Source organism: Nicotiana attenuata, chromosome 3 (assembly GCF_001879085.1).
Source record: "Nicotiana attenuata strain UT chromosome 3, NIATTr2, whole genome shotgun sequence".
NCBI classification, from domain to species: domain Eukaryota; kingdom Viridiplantae; phylum Streptophyta; class Magnoliopsida; order Solanales; family Solanaceae; genus Nicotiana; species Nicotiana attenuata.
The window spans coordinates 34,099,162-34,118,461 of NC_031991.1; positions in this window are offsets into that span (position 1 = coordinate 34,099,162).

Below are 19,300 nucleotides of genomic sequence, written 5' to 3' on the forward strand. Positions count from 1 at the left end.
CAATTTAATATAAAAATAGGCAGGTAATTCTAACCTAGCATGCAGCACAGAGTTCAGATAAGACAGTTTGAGAAAGTAAGCGATTTAGTCATTCAGGCATGCTTTCCTAAGCTAACAGTAAGCTCAAAATTCTAGTGTAAAATAGTGAAGTAAAATACGAAGTATAGGTGCTTAAATGAAAAACAGGATTTTCAACAATCAACACAAGTACGCGCTCGTCACCTCACCAACAAGGCATTTTAAATATCACAGTACCAAATCCTAAGGGGAGTTCCCCCACACAAGGTTAGACAAGCCACTTACCTCGAACCGGCTCAAAATCAATCCGAAACCACGTTCTCGCCACGAGTATCCGACTCCAAATGGCCCAAATCTATTCAAAGTAGTTGCATAATGTAAACAACACTTCAAGTAACTAATTCAACTAATTAATTCTAAGCTAATACGGGAAATTAGAAAAAATGACTAAAATGCCCCTCGGGCCCACGTCTCGGAATTGGGTAAAATTTACAAATTTGGAATCCTAACACTCTCACGATTTCAATCATACCAAAAGTACCAAAATCGGACCTCAAATGGTCTCTCAAATCACCACTCAAAACTCTCCAATTAACCAAGCCTTAACCCCTAGTTTACCACTGATTTTCCTTCAAATGTTCGTGCTTAAAATGATAAAAATCACCATAATAATGAGCTTAGGAACCAAGGACCTTACTCAATGAATCCCTCTAAAAATCTCCCTTGAAATTGCTCCCAAAAGCTCCACCCCGAATTGAAATATTGAGAAAAAAGACCAAAATCGTGAAGGAAGTCTTTTATACTTTCTGACCCAGGCTTTTTACACCTGCGGTATCGCATCTACGGCCAAAGCACCGCATCTGTGGTTTTCACTTAAAATCCCATTTCCATATCTGCGACAAAATGCCCGCACATGCACGATCGCAGGTGCGCTCTAGTAGCCGCTTCTGCGGTTCCAGCTGACCTCCCCCTTGGCCGCATTTACCGCTCCATCTCCACTTCTGCGAGTCCGCACCTGCGGTCCCCTGGCCGCAGGTGCAGTTATGACAGCAATGGAAACAAAACTTCAGCTGCCAAACCCAACTCAAATCTTTCGTCAACCATCCGAAATCACCCCGAGGCCCCCGGGACCTCAACCAAAAGCACAAACAAGTCATATACCACTATCCAAACTTATACCAATCTTCAAAACACCTCAAACAACATCGAATCAACCAAATCACATCGGATTCAGGCCTAAGGTTCCAAAAATCTTCCGAATTCCGCTTTTGATCAAAAAGCTATCAAACCTCGTCCGAATGACCTGAAATTTTGCACACACGTCCCAAATTACACAACAGACCTACTCTGACTTCCAGAATTCCATTCCGACCCTGATATCAAAATCTCACTACCGAACCGGAAACTTCAAAAATTCAACTTTTGGCATTTCAAGCCTAATTAGGCTACGGACCCCCAAAACACAATCCGAACACGCCCCTAAGCCCGAAATCACCCAACGGAGATAACGGAACTAACCGAATTCCATTCCGAGTCTGTCTTCACACTGCTTCGTCTACGGTCCAAATTCTAAAGCTTAAACTCTCATTTAGGGACTAAGTGTCCCAAAACTCTTCGGAACTCCAAATAAATCCTCCTGGCAACTCACAATAGTAGAAACAAATACGGGGAAAGCAGTTAATAGGGGATCGGGGCGTAAATTCATAAAACGACCGGTCGGGTCGTTACAAGTAAAGAGGGTATGCAAGATTATTGTGACGTTAGGGATCAAATACTCTTTCATGAGCCTATCTATGACTCTTTCTGTGACAGTGTGAGAAATTGTTTAGAATCCATTGACGTTGCGAATGTTATTGGGGAAAGTTATAATCATGAGCCTGAATGTAATGAAATTCTTATTTTGGAATTTATGGGTTCTATTAACCTTCTTGATAAGTTATGTGCTACTTTAAATAGCTTACATGTAGAAGAATCCATGGGATTTGTAGTTGTAGATACTTGGCTATATCATAAAAGCATCTTATTTGATATGTGTGGTAGAGATACTTGTTTTAAATTGATGCATTATCAATCTTTTGTAATTTGTTGGTCATGCATATTTTTGGACTACCTTATTGACGAGTTCGAATTGAAAGTTTCCTTGAATAGTGCATCTAAGAGAGGTTTTTATTGTGTTAATCTAAGTAGGCATAAATTTTATTGGGATGATGATGTTCATATGCTTTATAAGGGTGTATTTGCACCTATTAGGCTTAATTAGGTTAAGTGGACACATGGTCACTATCTTGTTTTGTTCTACCATTTTTTCAGATTAGTAGATGCTTTGCATGTTTTCTTTTTCATGCAAGGTCAAAATTCCATGACGAATTTTCTTCAAGAAGATGAGAATTATAGAATTCTAGGAAGCTCAAATCTGTTCAAGTAAGGATGAAACTTTGGAATCTCAAAGAGGGCTTTAACAAGATGTCAAGCTAAAGAGTTGCAAAACAAGGTCATTAGAAGTGCAAATAAAGAAGTTGTTAATTGGGAGGAAGACCTCAAGGATAAAGGATATGAATTGGCTAGGTATTACAATTGTTTTATGGCCCAAATTTATGTCCAAGAAGAGGAGGATTGGATCCTAGAGACATCCTTTGAAGAAGGTCCTAGTCAGTCCATTTTTCAACCAATTTGGCACCTAAAATGTGTCCAAACTTGCAGCCCATGAAGCCCTACATAAAGCCACGTTTTTATAATATAAAAAGTACTTGCTTGATGCCCAAGAAGGGGTGCTCGATGTTGAGTGCAAGTTGGTGCCAAGTTGCTTGCAAATTTCCTTCAAGATTTTTAAGATTTCCGAGATTGGTTTGGGACTTATTTCCATATATTTTGGGACTATATTTATTGCTTTCCTAGTTAGTTATGGTTATATTTTCCTTTTCCTAAGATTGTTGGAATTACTTTCCACGAATGACTTGATTTTTGCTTCTTAATATTTTCCTTTTCCTAAGGTAGTTTGGCTTGTTGTCCAAAGTAGTTTAGGACTTTATTTCCTTGTTTTTAGCCTTAATTTCATGACCCCTCCTACATATATAAGGGTCTTATTTGTTTTTAGACATAGAATATTGCAGAATATTATCAATAAAAATTGTGAGATTTTTCTTGCACTCTTATGTGTGGCTACTCTTGGATTCATTCTTCAACTTTCAAGACTCAACTTAAGGTGGTAAGATGAATTCTTTGAAATCTTAGATCACTTCTAGGTATTCAAGAAAGGTGATAAGTTTTGGCTTATTGTTGTTCTTGTTATTCTAAAGGCTAGGGTTTCACAATCTATCTCTTGTTTTTAATTCTCTATCAAAGGTGATTAATTCTTCATTAGCTAACTGTTGTTGCTAAGATTCAACTTCAAGAATAGACTTCTGGAATTCAAGAAACTCCTTGTTGAACTCAATCTATCTTTAATTTTGTCTTCTTTTAGTTTCTTTACGTTCTTTAGCTTCCGCACATTACTTGATTCTCTTAAGTAGTTTTTGGACCCCTATCGTGTTATTATCAAGCTACTCGATGTCTTTGATATTACTTGTTGACTTGGGTTGTAATAGTAAACTCGCACAAGCATACACCGTAGCATGCCACTTATACTAGTTCAAGAGTATGACACTTAAAAATTATTGATGATGCCCATGTATTCTTATATTATCTGCTTTCATGTTGACATTTAGCCTGTGGCCATTAGGTGTAGACACTTTCCAGAGGTGGAATCTTCTAGTTCTTCCTATTTGACCCGAAACTGATCGATCTAGCCATGAGCAGGTTGAAGAGAGCTCTAACACGCCTTAGAGGATCGAACCCACGTATGTGGCAAAATACGGGGATGACTTGTGGCTAGGGGTGAAAAGCCAACCAAGATCGGATATAGCTGGTTTTTCGTGAAATCTATATTAGTAGAGTGTATGATCTCGATGGCCCGAGGTAGAGCACTCAATGGGCTAGGGTGGCCTCATTTCGCCTTACCAACCCCAGGGAAACTCCGAATACAGGCCTAGGTCATTTGTACAGACAGACTTTTACTAAGCATGTGACCATGCCGGGCGGATTGTGATATTGAGCCTGAGACTATGCCTGGCGGATTGTGATAATGTGTTTGTGACCATGACAGACGGATTGTGATTGTGAGCTTGTCATCATGCCAGACGGATTGAGATATTGGCACGCGAGTTGTCTGTGCGATTGTGATTAAAAATGTGGGCGTAAGGTGCCATGAGAATATGATTCGTGGGTTGAGACTCGTGACTTATGATTATGAGATGAGGTACTTCGGAGTAATTTCGTTGCGAAACTTATGTTATAACGACTTGATTAATTATTTGTTAATTGTTTTCCTTATTTGGTGTTAATGGTACTTTCATGGTGTTCTTATTACTTTACTGTTTATATCACATGTTGATTCGTGTTTTCATTTACTGATTCATGTTGTCATTTATTGATTCATGTTTTCATTATTAGCTTTATACTTCTATACTACTCAGATTATTTTGACTAGTATGTGTCTTGACTTGTACCTCATCACTACTCTACTAAGGTTAGTGTTGATACTTACTTGGTACCGACCATGGTGTACTCATACTAGACTTTTGTACATTTTTGTGTTGATTCAGGTATTGGAGATATCGGACTCAGGCAGAGTTAGCTTATTGATTGCAAGAATTAAGGGTAGAGTTGTTTGGTCGTCGCAGTCCCTTAAAGTCCTTTCCTTTCATTGTACTGTCTTCTTATAATTTGCACAGTATTGTATTTCGATCTTTGAGATTTTTCCATGTATTCAGCTAGAGTTCGTGACTGTAGTGACCCAGCCGGTTGTTTCGAGTGTTGTAGCCCCATTTACTGCCTATTCTATGCTCAATTTTTGATATGTGACTTGCCAGGGTAGTTGGTTTGGTTTCGGGGATGTTTCGGAAAGAGTTGGGACACTTAGTCCCAAGGTTGGAAGCTTAAGTTGAAAAGGTTGATCGCATGTTGACTTATGTGTAAACGACTGCGAAATGGAGTTTTGATGGTCCCGATAGCTCCGTAGGGTGATTTTGGACTTAGGAGTGTGTTTGGATAGTGATTTGGAGTTCCGTAGTTGATTTTGGCTTGAATTGGCGAAAGTTGGAAAAATGGAAGTTTGGAGAGTTGAGAGGTTTGACCCAGAGTTGGTTTTGTGGTAACGATCTCGATTTTGGTTTCGGAAGTTGGAATAGGTCCGTTGTATTATTTATGACTTGTGTGCAAAATTTGAGGTTAATCAGAGTTGATTTGATAGGTTTCGGCATTGATTGTAGAAGTTGGAATTCGTTAGTTTTCATTAGGCTGAGGTGAGATTCGTGTTTTTGATGTTATTTTATGTGATTTGAGGCCTCGACTAAGTTGCTATCGTGTTTTAGGACTTGTTGGTATATTTGGTTGAGGTCCCAGGGGCCTCGGGTGGATTTCAGATGGTTAATGGATCGAATTTTGAAATTACGGCAAGGCTGAGTAGTCCTAGACTGGTGTGATTACACCTGCGAAGGTCTTGGTTGCAGGTGCGAGGCCACAGGTGCGTGGATGGCATTGCAAAAGCGAGTTTGGCTGGGTTGTTGATGAGTAGCAGGTGCGAGGGAAATGCCACATCTGCGATCTCGCAGATGCGTGTTTGGTTCCGCAGAACCGAAGGGTGAGCTGGAAATGGGAGTTCGTAGAAGCGAACCTTGTTTCGCAGGAGCGAGTCTGTAGAAGCGATGGAGTGGAGTTTAAAGTGAGTTCCTCAGGTGTGTAAATTCGACCGTAGAAGCGGTATTGCAGAAGCGAAGAAAAGAGCCGCAGGTGCGAAAGCACTAGGCAGAATGTAGGTCGAAGGCTTCCGAGGTTTTTATCATTTTTAAACTTTGCAAACTCGGATTAAGGCAATTTTTGAGAGGGGTTTCGAGTGATTTCTTGAGGTAAGCAACTTTTGATCATTTTTATGAAATAATATTGTTTGCCCATTGATTTTCTCACCTAGTTTGTGTGTTTTTTAGGTAGAATTTTGGGAGTTTTGGTTAGGTATTGGAGAGTAAACTTTGGGGATTTGAGTGACATTTTGGTCTCGAAAATTGGTAAATTTGGTATGGTTGGACTCGTGGTTGAATGGGTGTTCAGATTTTGTGACTTTCATCGGATTCCAATACGTGGGCCCGGGGTAGACTTTTGAGATGACTTTTTGACTTTTGATTAAGAACTTAGCATTTTCATATGGAATTGATTCCTATAGCTTGAGTTGATTGTGTCGAATTATTTGTGGCTAGACTCGAAGCGTTCGAAGGCAGATTCGCGAGGCAAGGGCTTATTGGAGTAGAGATTTTCACGATTTGAGGTAAGTAACACTTCTAAACTTGGTTCTGAGGGTATGAATCCCTGAAATTTCGTGCTATGTGATTGATGTTGAGGTGACGCACATGCTAGGTGACGAGCGTGTGGGCATGCACCATAGTAATTGTGATTCAGTCGATTCCGTGGAACTGTGTAGTTATCTTATCTGAATATTATTATTGTACTCTATGTGTTAGAGTACTTGAGCTGTGATTTATGTTAGAAATCGTGCTTAGGCTATGTGCTGGTACTTTTGCTGTTGAGTTATTTGCTTAATTTCGATTATGTACTCAATCGCATTCATCATTTCATATCATATCTAAGTCTCTGTTATCATACATTGTCACATGATTTATCATTGATTTGGGCTGCTTGGCATGAGTGTTGTGAGCCCGAGAGACTAGAGAGATTGATGACTGAGTGAGGCCGATGACCTGTTTATGAGTGATATTGATGGGATCGGGCTGCACGCCACAGCAGGTATTATTGATTTGCAATGGGATCGAGTTGTACACCGCAATAGGTTTTATTTGCGCTTGGTCTGGATCCGCCCCTCCGAAGTCTATACACCCACAGTGAGTGCATTTTCTATCGATTCATGATAGGATCAGGCTGCATGCCGTAGCGGGTACTGTATAGTGCTGAGCAATTGAGTGTGATGAGTGAGAATTGAGGCAGTCGGGTTGAGTACTCTAAGAGTGTGAGTACGCGAGGCTTTCATTGTGTTGCATCACATACGATATGCATATTGGCATGTAGACATAGAGATGTCATATTCCTCATATCGTTCAGACTTGGTATAATTTATCTGTATTGAGCTTAATTGTTAAATTTGGAAGCATGTCTACGTTCTTGTACTCGTACCTGCAGATTATGAGTTTCTCTGGGATATCATTATCATATTTTCTCTCAGCTTTCGTACTGTTAAATTATGTATTCGGACTGTACTGTTCTAGCTCATCACTACTTTTAGCCCAAAGGTTAGACTTGTTACTTATTGAGTTGGTTCTACTCACGCTATACTTTACACTTCGTGTACAGATTCAGGTATTTTCGGACATTGTGTTTGCTAATTTCTGGAGCTTCATCCGTCGGAGATTATCGAGGTAGATGCCTTGGCGTTCGCAGACCTTGACTCTCCTCCTTTATCGTTTAGTTTTGTTTATACTGTTCTACCTTCCTAGATAGTGTTTCATTAGTCGGACCGTGTTATTGTAAAAATGCTCATGTACTCCATGACACCCGGATCTTTTGGGGAATTATGTATTGAGCTATGATATTTTCATCCAATTTTTATGAGATTTTTACTTACGTAAACCTATTTCAGTATATTTTGAATTTAAGATGTTGGTATGTGTGAGTTATCGGCTTGCCTGGTATCATGATAGGCGTCATCACGACATTCAAGATTTGGGGTCGTGACAGTGATTCTGTATTATCTAGTCTTGGGAGGGTGTTATGATTATTACCGCGTAGGCTTATTTCACTTTCTGTTTCGGTATTCATATTAAACTATGTTTTAAATTATCAGTGTTACACTGGATTAATTATTATAAGTACTCGGTCTACCTAGTTTTAGAGATCATGTACCATCACGACGCCTAAGACGAAATTTTGGGTCGTGACACAATCATTCAATGAAGGAAAAAAAAGAAGGAGGGTTACTAGAATAAAAAAATAACATTTTCGAATGCTTATGTAAGGCAGTCCTTTTCAAAATGCCATTAGTTTTTCAAAATTTGTTTGCAATTATATTGGTGCCTTGTAAATTAACCGACATTAGAAAGTCGAGGGACATATATTATGAAGATCTGCCAGAGAACAGTAGAAGGAAACATGATACTTTATCTGATATTCAACCATAACGCACGCTGAAAAGTATTAATTATTTCTTAGAGATCATGAGCACGATTGTTGAAAAAAATGATATACCTTAACTTGATCAGGCGATAGATGATAATGTTGCATCAGAATGCAGAGAAAATTCTATAAAAGTACCTAATGGAAATGTTAATGCATAATCAAAACTAAATCATAAACAAGAGAAAGGCTTCAAGACTACATTACAAAGAGTTGACTCTGGTAGGACAATATTGTTCTTTGTAGATGTACATGGAGGAGCAGGGGAAAAAAAAGCTCCTATATTTTACGTTATTTGCAAATATTAGACCAAGCGGAATGATAGCTTTAATAACACCTAAAACAATAATAAGTTTTATAGTAGTAGCAATTTTATCTGGGGTTGTATAATTCACTCTAGATTCTGCATACCTCTTCAAAACAATTGTGTCAACTATCACTAGTATGCCAATGTTGAGTGTTGGCGCTAAATTAATAAGGAAAATAAAATTGATAATTTGGGATGAAGCACCTATAGTGAAACATCAATCAATAGAAATAGTTGAGAGAAGCTTTAGAGATATCATGGACGTAATTGAATTATTTGGTGTGAAATTTAATAGTTTTTGAAAGTTAAAGTTAAAAGAAAATGAACTGTTTGGTGTCAAAATTAAAAGTGATCTTCCTTTACATGATTATTTTGAAGAAAAATATATCAACCATTTTATCAAAAAATGTAGACCCCTCAAATGACTTTAGTAATTGATAAATGGTATGTAAATATTATAACAATAATATTATACGTGCAAAAATCATAATAGGCCAATATGATACCAAGCATGATTTTATATTCAGAATCAAACTTTGACCTCCTGAAAATGAACGATATCCTTTTAAATTAATTTGAAAATAATTCTCAATATGATTTTGCGATGACAATAAATAAAGTACATAGCTAAAAAATTTCCTATTCTTTAATGGTATTTGCCACATATTTTCTACGTACAATAATATGTATGTTGCACTTTTAAATGGGTCAACAACAAGAGTTTTGATAAACACAGGGCATGCAAAGCGTTCGAAGGGATCATATGCCAAACACATTATCTACAAAGAGGATTTAGGTAAGATACTATTGCATCGCATGTTTCTACACTATAAATATTGTCGAGTTAACCTGACTAATTGATCATCTTTGCAGCTTAGACGACATTCAACCACTTTAAATTTAAGTATTATTTTAATGTATACCATTGATATTTAACATTTTAAAGATTATTGCATCTTTTTCTATGTCAATTGCTTTATAACAATGCTCCTTCATATAAATAATAGACTGCAAGATTTACGTGCAATATGCGTATATATAGATTAGTATCCTTGAATGTACAGTCTAGAGATAGCAAGCGGACGGGTCGGATCGGATGTGAAAGGATCGAAAACAGAAATGTAAAAGTGGATAAGATATCCGATCCGATTCATATTTAATACGGATAGAAAATGAAAAAATTGGAGAATAATATGGATATTCATATTATCCATGGCTTCTTGAATATGATCACTTTTGGGAGAATTCATATTCTCCCAAACTTGAGGAACCCAAATTGAGTCTTTGCATATATAAAAGTTAAACTAATTGATTATCCATTGGCTATCTAATTTTTAAGTACATAATATGACTTTTATCCATATCTGACACGTTTTTAAAAAAAAATCATTATTCAACCTATTTTTTACTAAATAATAAGAATGAATAACTATTTTTAAATCATATTAAAGAAAAAAGTAACTACACTAAAGCGGTAGACTTGGACCCAACGAGTGATGGGGATAAGAAAGAAGGGACGTTTCTTAAAACCCAACTTCTAAGTGAATGAGTAGAGTCCAAGAATTGATATGCTGCGTTTCCATCATTGACCCTATTTAGGGTGTGTTGGTACGAAGGAAAATGTTTTCCATGAAAAATGTTTTCCTAGAAAATGTTTTCATGGAAAATGAGTGGTTTTATCACTTATTTTCTCTTGTTTGGTTGGTAAGTGGAAAATATTTTCCGGAAAATATTTTCTATTGTTTGGTTAGAGAGTAGAAAATAGTTTTTTTTAGGAAAATATTTTTTATACAACTCTCCTCACCCCTCCCCCTCCCCCTCCCACCTCCCCCACCCCTTCCCGAAGTCTCTAAAAATTGACACAATCTAAAGGAACTAATGTGATGNGGGGGGGGGGCAGGTGGTGGGGTCGGGGAGGAAAATGTTTTCCAAAACATTTAAGCCAACCAAATATGGAAAAATTGGAAAACATTTTTCAGAAAATGTTTTCCTTCATACCAAACACACCCTTATTGTCGAAATTGATTGCTTATAGCTCACTCGATTGCTCCAACGCGTGGCCCTCCTAACCAAAATGGGTATGAGAAGGTTATTTCAATTGTGAGTGGGTGGACAATTCAAAGCGATGACACTTACCATTTGGTACTCTATGCAAGTATCACATGCTATATTAATTTGTGTGTCTAATCTTACAGACTATCCTTTTATTGGATTTTATGGTAATGTTATAAGTGCAAGGATAAATGTAATAAGTTAACCATAAAACAAAAGATTATGAACGGTTATCTATTCCTTATTGGTTAGACAAAAGAATAACGATGCAATATGCCATCATGGAGTAACTTATTTATCTCCTCGGATAGTGGCAGACCCACATAGCTCTAAAGAATGTTAATTGATACCTTTTTGGGGGGAAATATTGTTTAGACAGGTAATAAATTATTTTCTTATGTATTGAATTCCCTTTAACTTATTTGTTTATTTCTTAAAAATTTGATATCGCTTAATGATAATTCTTACTCCGCTACTTGTATAGGATAAAATCGGTTCATATTAAATATTCGAATGCCAAAGTGACACGTGGAATCGGGGACAGACGGTAGACGAAGCAGTGAAAACCAAGATCGAGGACAACAACTTCGGTTGGCATCGAGTAGACCCCGAAGGGAATACTATCAACGAGGGCAAACAAATATTTGCCACCAGATGACATTCAATGAAGAATATTCCTCAATATTAAATACACATCCATAAGAGATAAGAATATTGTGAACAACTAATTTTTGACCACACCCAAATTCTATACTATTTTAGTGTAAATATATTTTTTTTAGGCCTAATCTTAATAGTTTAAACTTTTATCTTACTCTTAATAGGTTTTATTTAAAAGAAAAAAAATAATTAAAAAGAAAAAAAAAGAAGCTACAAAATTACTTACATTCGTAGAATGTAAAGTTTATTTCTAAAAAAAAAAATCAAAAATATATATGTACAAATATATACATAGTTTCTTTAAATTAGAATTTTAATAAGTAAGCTATAGAATTTTTCTTAGTATTATTTAAGTTACATAAAAATATTTAGTTTTCCTTTATTGTAAGAAATGTTGGTTAATCTTCTTATTCTTATAATTTAATTTATCTTTTTTTTTTAAAAAAAAGACAAAAAAAGAGAGGGTAAACAAATGGAAGTTAACGTAAAAAAGAGATCAAACTTTATCTTTAAAAACATTAATCTAATTTAATAAAGATAAAGAACACAACTCCCACTCCCCATTTTTAGCTAACTTCCCTCACGTTATTCTTCACACACCCACGTCCCAACCCCCAAATTCCCTCCACCCAGGCCCACAACTCCACTCCATCACACAAAGATTTTATATATATAACACACACTTGCACTTACGAGAGGGAGGACGTTTTCTGCATAAAAACGAAAGAAAACGAAAAAGAAGAGAATCAGATAAAGGGGGTATTAGAGTAGATTAGAGGAGAGCACATACATTGAATTCACAAAAAGCAGCGCTTTGCTTCGCATCTGAACGCACAGTCCACATAAGGATAGAAACAGAAGATTAGAGGAACCCAATTCCACCATGCCTTAAACCATTATTACCATAGACGAACGTTTCAATTCCACTCGAAATTCTGGTTAGCTTTTACAAAAGTTTTGTTCGAGGTTCGATTAAGGTGTTGTTCGAAGTCGAAGGTCGCGGTCATTGTCCCTGATTTTTAGCTATTTCTCGATCGAATTCCGTAGCAGAGTCATGCACACAGTCAGTCCGAGCATATCTTTGTATTCACTGTTATTACTCATTTAAAAGAAGCAATCTCAGGTTCAATTCTTCCCTCTTACTTTTTTTTATTTTGGCTTTAATTTTCAACGTGATATGAATATAATGATACCTATATGTTGTTTTTTCACAATTTTTCTTGGTTCGAGTTCTGTTGGAATTGCTAGAATGATATTATTTTGGTTTCATTTTGTAAAACGTGAGATTCCATTGAAGTTGTAGATTCAATTAGGTTCTACTTTTCTAGATCTCGTTAAATTTGGATTAAAAACTCAATTGTTTGGTTCCGAGACATATCTTAATACTTAGGCTTAAATTAAGTCATTAGTTCATTCCTTAATCATAATCAAGATACAACAGTGATGATTTAGTTTATAAGGTCATTTCCTTCACTAGTTAAATATTTGTGTCATGTTCAAAATAGATTTAGCCCGAATACCATGGTATTTGAGTTTTGTTTAAAATTTGGGATGATAATAGTGTTATGAGCTTTGTAGGTGAACGATTTTATAGAAATTGGTATAATTTTGGGCTTTAGGTCACTCTTTTCCCTTGATATCTCATTAGGCCGTTAACATTCGGCTCAAAATAATAAAAGTTAGCCCACATTTTCATAATTGACGAGTAAGTCTCTCCAAAAATATTTTATCCACAAGAATTTCCATAACCTATGGCCTTCACAATAATCTCAACTTAAAAAAAATACAATTTATGAACATCGCAACATGCTTTAGGCGCGACTTAATCGTGATTGAGTACACGTTCGCGTGACATAATTATGATTTTCAAAATAAATCAAGGTACGCGTCCGCGCGACTTTGACCAAGCTTTTTTCTTAAATAAACTAAGTGTTGTGAATTGTGTACACGTACGCGTGACATGACTCTTGACATGCCAAACCACACGAGTATACGTACGCGTAACTCGATAATTCTTTAAGTACGAGTATTCAAGTAATTTAAAAGCGGTAAAAAGATAAATGCACATAGGTCCTAAAAATGGGTAGTTAAACAATTTAAGCCAAGTAATATTCACTAAGCGACCGTGCTAGAACCACGGAGCCCGGGAATGCCTAACACCTTCTCCCGGTTTAACAGAATTCCTTATCTAGAATTTCTGGTTCGCAGACTCTTTAAAATAAAACTTCCTCGATTTGGGATCTAAAATAAACCGGTGACTTGGGACACCATAATTTATTCCAAGTGGCGATTCTGATCAATAATTAATCCCATTTCGAATAATGTCACTTTGATTGGAAAAACTCTCTTATACCCCTTCGGGTGGGTAAAAAGGAGGTGTGACAAATATCAATGATATACCATTTTAAAGCCGTTACTCCCTCAGTTCGTTGATGAAAATCTCACCAACATTTAGCTGAATATCATCAAGAATGGAGGCTATCATTGGAGCTCTCATTACCGGTACATTCCATATATTCGACACAGGGGAGATGTGACTGCATATGATGGCCAGCCATATCTTTGCTTCAGCAGTGAATTCTTTGGACGTGATCCCTCTCTTTTTAGCTGCCCATGGAACATTCGAACTCGGGCATAATTTGGAGACCAACCACTCCCTTGAGGCACAGTCTTTTGCACGGAATGGGTCCATGTCATGGTCCGCTAGGTGATAGACTTGGTTCACAGCTTCAGCACTAAAATGCACCATTTTGCCGCGAATCCTCATCTTTGGCTTCCTTAACCTGATGGCTGGGAGATTTGCATAAAACTCCCTCACCCACTGCTCATTGCTCTGCAAGGTTGAGGTCAAAACAGTTCCACCCCATGTCTACAAGCCTTTGATGGAACTCAGGAAGACGTTCCGGGACGTTATCCAGCAATATACCACTTTCCGGGAGCAACTTCTTCGAAATCAGCTCAGCATAGTACCGATCCTGGCATTCCAATGACAAGAACTGGTGTTGGTCATACTTCTCCTCAGTTTCCAAAGGGTTGTCATTTGCGGATTCTCTGGAGTTAGAGCTCATTTTCAGCTTACGGTACCTGTAAACAAAGGATTGGAGTGAAAACATGGTATGGCTATGAAGAACATTGAAAAATGAGTCAAATATGCCAAAGGAATGATTGGATAGTCGAAACCCAGCCGTAGAAAAAATTTCAGGATTTTGAAATATGCAGGTGCCTGCTCTCTGATGTAGCAATTGCGACATTTTCTTCGCAATTGCGAAGGTAACAGGATCTCAAAGGGTTCGCAAATGCGAAAAATTCTTCGTAAATGCGAAGATGATCAAGGTGCCAGATTTCGCAATTGCGACCACCTCTTCGCAAATACGAAGACGCAAATGCGAAGAGTCCATCGCAATTGCGACCCTATTGTCCCCAGCCATAGAGCAGTCCTTAAACCCAAAAGTTTTTTTGAACAGAAGCACACTTTTAGATAACCCAATCAATTTTAAACACAAAATCATGCAATAGACCTCATAGACAACCATGAATTGAAGAAAATATCAATGATTCGGCCAAGAATCTCATTCGGGCCTTTCATCGATCACATATGAAGCATACAAAACCACTCCTATTTTAACAAGGCCATGGGTACTCAGACTTTCCCATTTTTACAACAAAGAAATAGACTCACACTCTCAACCAACCTCACCCAGAAATCAACATATGATTTGAATATTTTTTTACACAATTTCTGACGGAAGAACATTACCCATTTGAAAACCTAGGTTTTCAGAGATAAATGAGAGAAGAAGAAGAAGAAGAAGATGAAACAATAGCACAAAGATTGAGCTTTCATACCTTGATGCTTGCAATTAAGAGTGAAAAATAGTGGAATTTGACAGTTATGATAGTGAGGGAGACGAAGGTTTGAGAGCCCCAGATTTTTTTTAACTTTTGTTCAAAATGGGGACAGTTACCCATTAAGGCTCCTGAAGTTACATTTGCGACATTCAGTTCGCATTTGCGAAGACTAGAATTTCAACAGTTTTCGCAAATGCGACACATTCCTCGATTTTGCGAAGGTCCCCAACTCGCAAATGCAAACTTTTTATTCGCAAATGCGAACCCTGCTTCTGCAATTTCAGCAGCCACTGGTTTTGGCTCTCCGGACCACTCCGACCTACTCAAATCAACTCCAAAAATTCTAAAACATGGCAGATTAGTCAAGAATAATATTCTAAGCTATTCCAAAAAAAAATTCAAAAACGACTAAGAATTTTGAAAACGATAGGTTGCCTCCCACCAAGCATTGCATTTAACGTCGTGGCACGATGCAAATTACTTTACCACTTTTCTCGCCACTTTGACGATATGAATTGGGCACCCAACTTGGAATCAAGCTTGTGACCACGAGCGGTGGGGGTGGTAAGTAGATGATCAAGCCAAGCATTAATTTCTTCATTTTGCACTTCTTGGCTTTCATGTGAGGAATGTCATTTAGCCTTCTTGTTCCCTCAAATTGTGAGATGTATGGCCTTTGCCTTTCCTCCTCGCAATCCCTCATTGACTCGTGTAGTTCAATTCCTATATCACCACACAATTCCAATGTTGAAAAATGCTTGGAATGTGATATCAAACCTCCAAATTGCAATTCTTCCCGAATTTTGACATCCTCTTTTTCCCCCGGACTAGAGTCAATCTCAACCATATTTTCATTTACACCGGTTGACTCTAATTCCATATTTTTTTTGGCATCACTAATAAGCATGGAGTTGGTTGGCGGATGTTCAATTCTTGATTCCTCAAAGTAAACCTCACTTTCTTCCTCGGAGTTGGACTCTTCTTGACCTCTTTCCACACTTTCAAGTTGGTGGGCATAGTGAGCCTCAACCAATATTTTCATTTGATCTTCCGAATATCCTCATCATTTTGAGTCAAGACTTGCTTCAAGTCCTCGAGTGCAAAGTTGTGTTTCTCTTCATTTTAGAGAATGGCCTCCAACATGAGCATCATTTTCTCATTTTGAGCATTTGAGAGTTCTTCTTGGTTTTGATCAAGTGCCAAAGAAGGATTTTCGGCTTCCACATCTGAGGAAAGTTCTTGGCTATCATTCACTTCTGAGGCTTTTTGGACCTCTAAAGCTTCAAGCATTTCTCCCACTTGTGAGTGCAACCTTTCAAGCGCCAAATCATTTTGGAGGCTATTTTCCAAAAGCTCCTCCAAGGCACTTTGCTCTTTGTTTCCTCCTTCAAGTAGGCATTCTAACATGAGCTTGAACTCTCCATTTTGACTATGCTCAACTTCTTCCACTTCCATATCCCTAAAACTTTCATCACAAAAAGTAGAATCATCATAGCGGGGGCTTGGGAAGGGAAGGACAAATAAGCACAATTATCCCAATGACCATTTTGACAACCACACTTATCAAAAATACTCCACTCATGAGTTTGAGATTGTGCGCACAATCCGCCCCCGGGAGAATTTAAACAATTTTACCACGAGTGTGGTCCTCCACAATAAGGACAAGGGTCATCAAAGTATGAACAACTACCATCCGACCAATTTTCATTATATGATGCCATTTTTCAAAAACTAAGAAAATAAACAAAACAAGGAAAAAAAATATAGACCAAGGTAAGAAAAATCAATTACACAAATATTCACAAGTTTGGACCAAAGCACTTACGCTTATTTCTCAAACAACCTAAATTACGCCAAATTGTTCCCCGGCAACGGCGCCAATTTTGATGACGTCCCAATCCACTACTAAAAAATAAATGGACACGGTCGCATGCAATATAATTTACCCAGCTATGAGTCGGGGTCGAATCCCACAGAGAACAATATGTAGGCGATTAGGAATGTAAGAGAATTATCACTTGTTATGCAATGCCAAACACTGAGAATTGGTTTTTAAAAATAGTTATAGCTAAATGCGAAAATGTAAACTAACCTAGAAATCAAGTAAAACGATCAATGATTACAAGTGTGGATACACGGGGTATTACACTCAAGTAACGATCCAATGTATTTTACAATTTTACAAATATGAGCGAGTTTATGTTAATTAGCCTCAGGTAGTAATTCTATATTAGCTTCTTCCAAAGACTAACAAGACTTCCTAATTGAATTATCCCTAAAACAATTAGGAGATTAAGCACAAACGATTATGGCTACAAGTAGTTCAATCTTATCCCTAGGTAGAATCTATAAAGTGAGGGTTAAAGCCTCAAGTTCTTATTAATTAATCTTTCTCAACCCCAAATAATCTTTCCCAAAATTAGTTCGAAGTTAATGGGCGAGTCCTAGGGTTATCTAATCCCTTTGGAAACAAAGAACAAGAATAATTAAAATAACAATAACTCACTTCATAAAAGATAAAAATCATTCAATACATAAGCACAACAAGATATTTAATCCACACTTTAAAAATGAATATTTCCATAAACAAGATTCAAGTGTTGGAATAAATACTACACACTTAGATGTACAATACAAAGCAAGGAAATGAAGAAATGAACATAAATGGGTAAGAAATTCTCAACCAAAAGCTTCAAATCTTCAAGACCAAAGTGTGTGTGCAAGAACCCCAGCTCCAAAACTTGTTTTCTTCTCTCAAAATAGGTCAAAAACTACCCAAAGATGTCCAAAGATATTTTACAAATGAGCTAAGTCGTGTATTAAAGGGTTTGGGGCCAAAAAATATGAAATGACATAATTGCCCAGAACTGAAGCACGATTTTTGCAATTGCAAATATTAGTTCGCAATTGCGAATATTAGTTCGCAATTGCGAACAATGATATTCCTGTTGATCATCGCATTTACGATAAAACTTCGCATTTGCGAAGTTTGACTGTCTAGTTTGACTTCGCATTTGCGAAGTTCATTTGCGAAGACTGCTGGCCTGGGTTGACTTCGCATTTGCGAAGCCCTTTTGGCATTTGCGATCACTACTTTCTTCGCATTTCCCATATGTGTGACGCAATTGCGACACCTTAGGCCATTTTCCAGATTATCTTCTTTTCAGATTATTTTTGACACGTTTCACTTGGTTTCTTCAAGATCACTTCTAAATCACATAGAACCTGTAATATAGAAGTAAATGACATTAAATACATGATTTTATCACTCAAACATAGCAATAATCTAAGCTTAAAGTCGAGATAAATTGGTAGAATACCAACTTATCAGCGCCCACCATGGGGCTTAGACAGTTACGTAATTGAGTTGATCCTTGCATCTATTACTAATTTGTTTGATTTTTTGATTCTAAAAAAATGGCAGTTATCAATGTCAACATCGCACACAACGTTGAGGCATAAGAGAACCTGACTCCACAAAGGAATTCGATCAGTGACACTCGGAACGAGGAGGACATAGCAATGTCGGTTCATGGCGGGTGATATCCCCGACATGTATGGGAGCAGACTCCTGATGATGTTGAGGACGAGCACATTGCGAAAACGGTGAGGATCTTGAGAGAACAATAAAAGGCCATTATGGGTCATCTCTCACGGCAAGACCAAGCCATGACGGAACTGAGGCAAGCATTGTCGGGTGCTTCGAACAATGCAAATGGAAGAGGCCTAGTTACTCTCGGTGCTCCCGCAAATCAGACATCGCAAAGGGTTAATAACAACACCCCGAGGGGTGAGGTCTCTTTTGATAGGGCCGGGGGGATCGGCAGCGGATCTGGTACAAACAACAATAATGATCCTTTCAAAACCGAGCTCATGTAGTTTATGAGGGAAATAAATGCTCGAATGGACCAAATTCCGAGCGCACCACTAGTGCTGAAGGGCCCGGACTCGAAGAAATACACCAGTTGTCGTTCAAACCGAGCGTAGCACCAGAGTTAATTCCGAAGCGGTTCAAAATTCCAGATGTACCAAAATATGATGGGACTTTGGACCCTCAGGAACACATCACCACCTATAAAACGGCGGTGAAAGGAAATGACTTGGCTCCAGACGAGATTGAGTCGGTCCTGCTGAAGAAGTTCAGAGAAACCCTCACGAAAGGGGCCCTGACATGGTACCCACTCTTACCCGAACACTCAATAG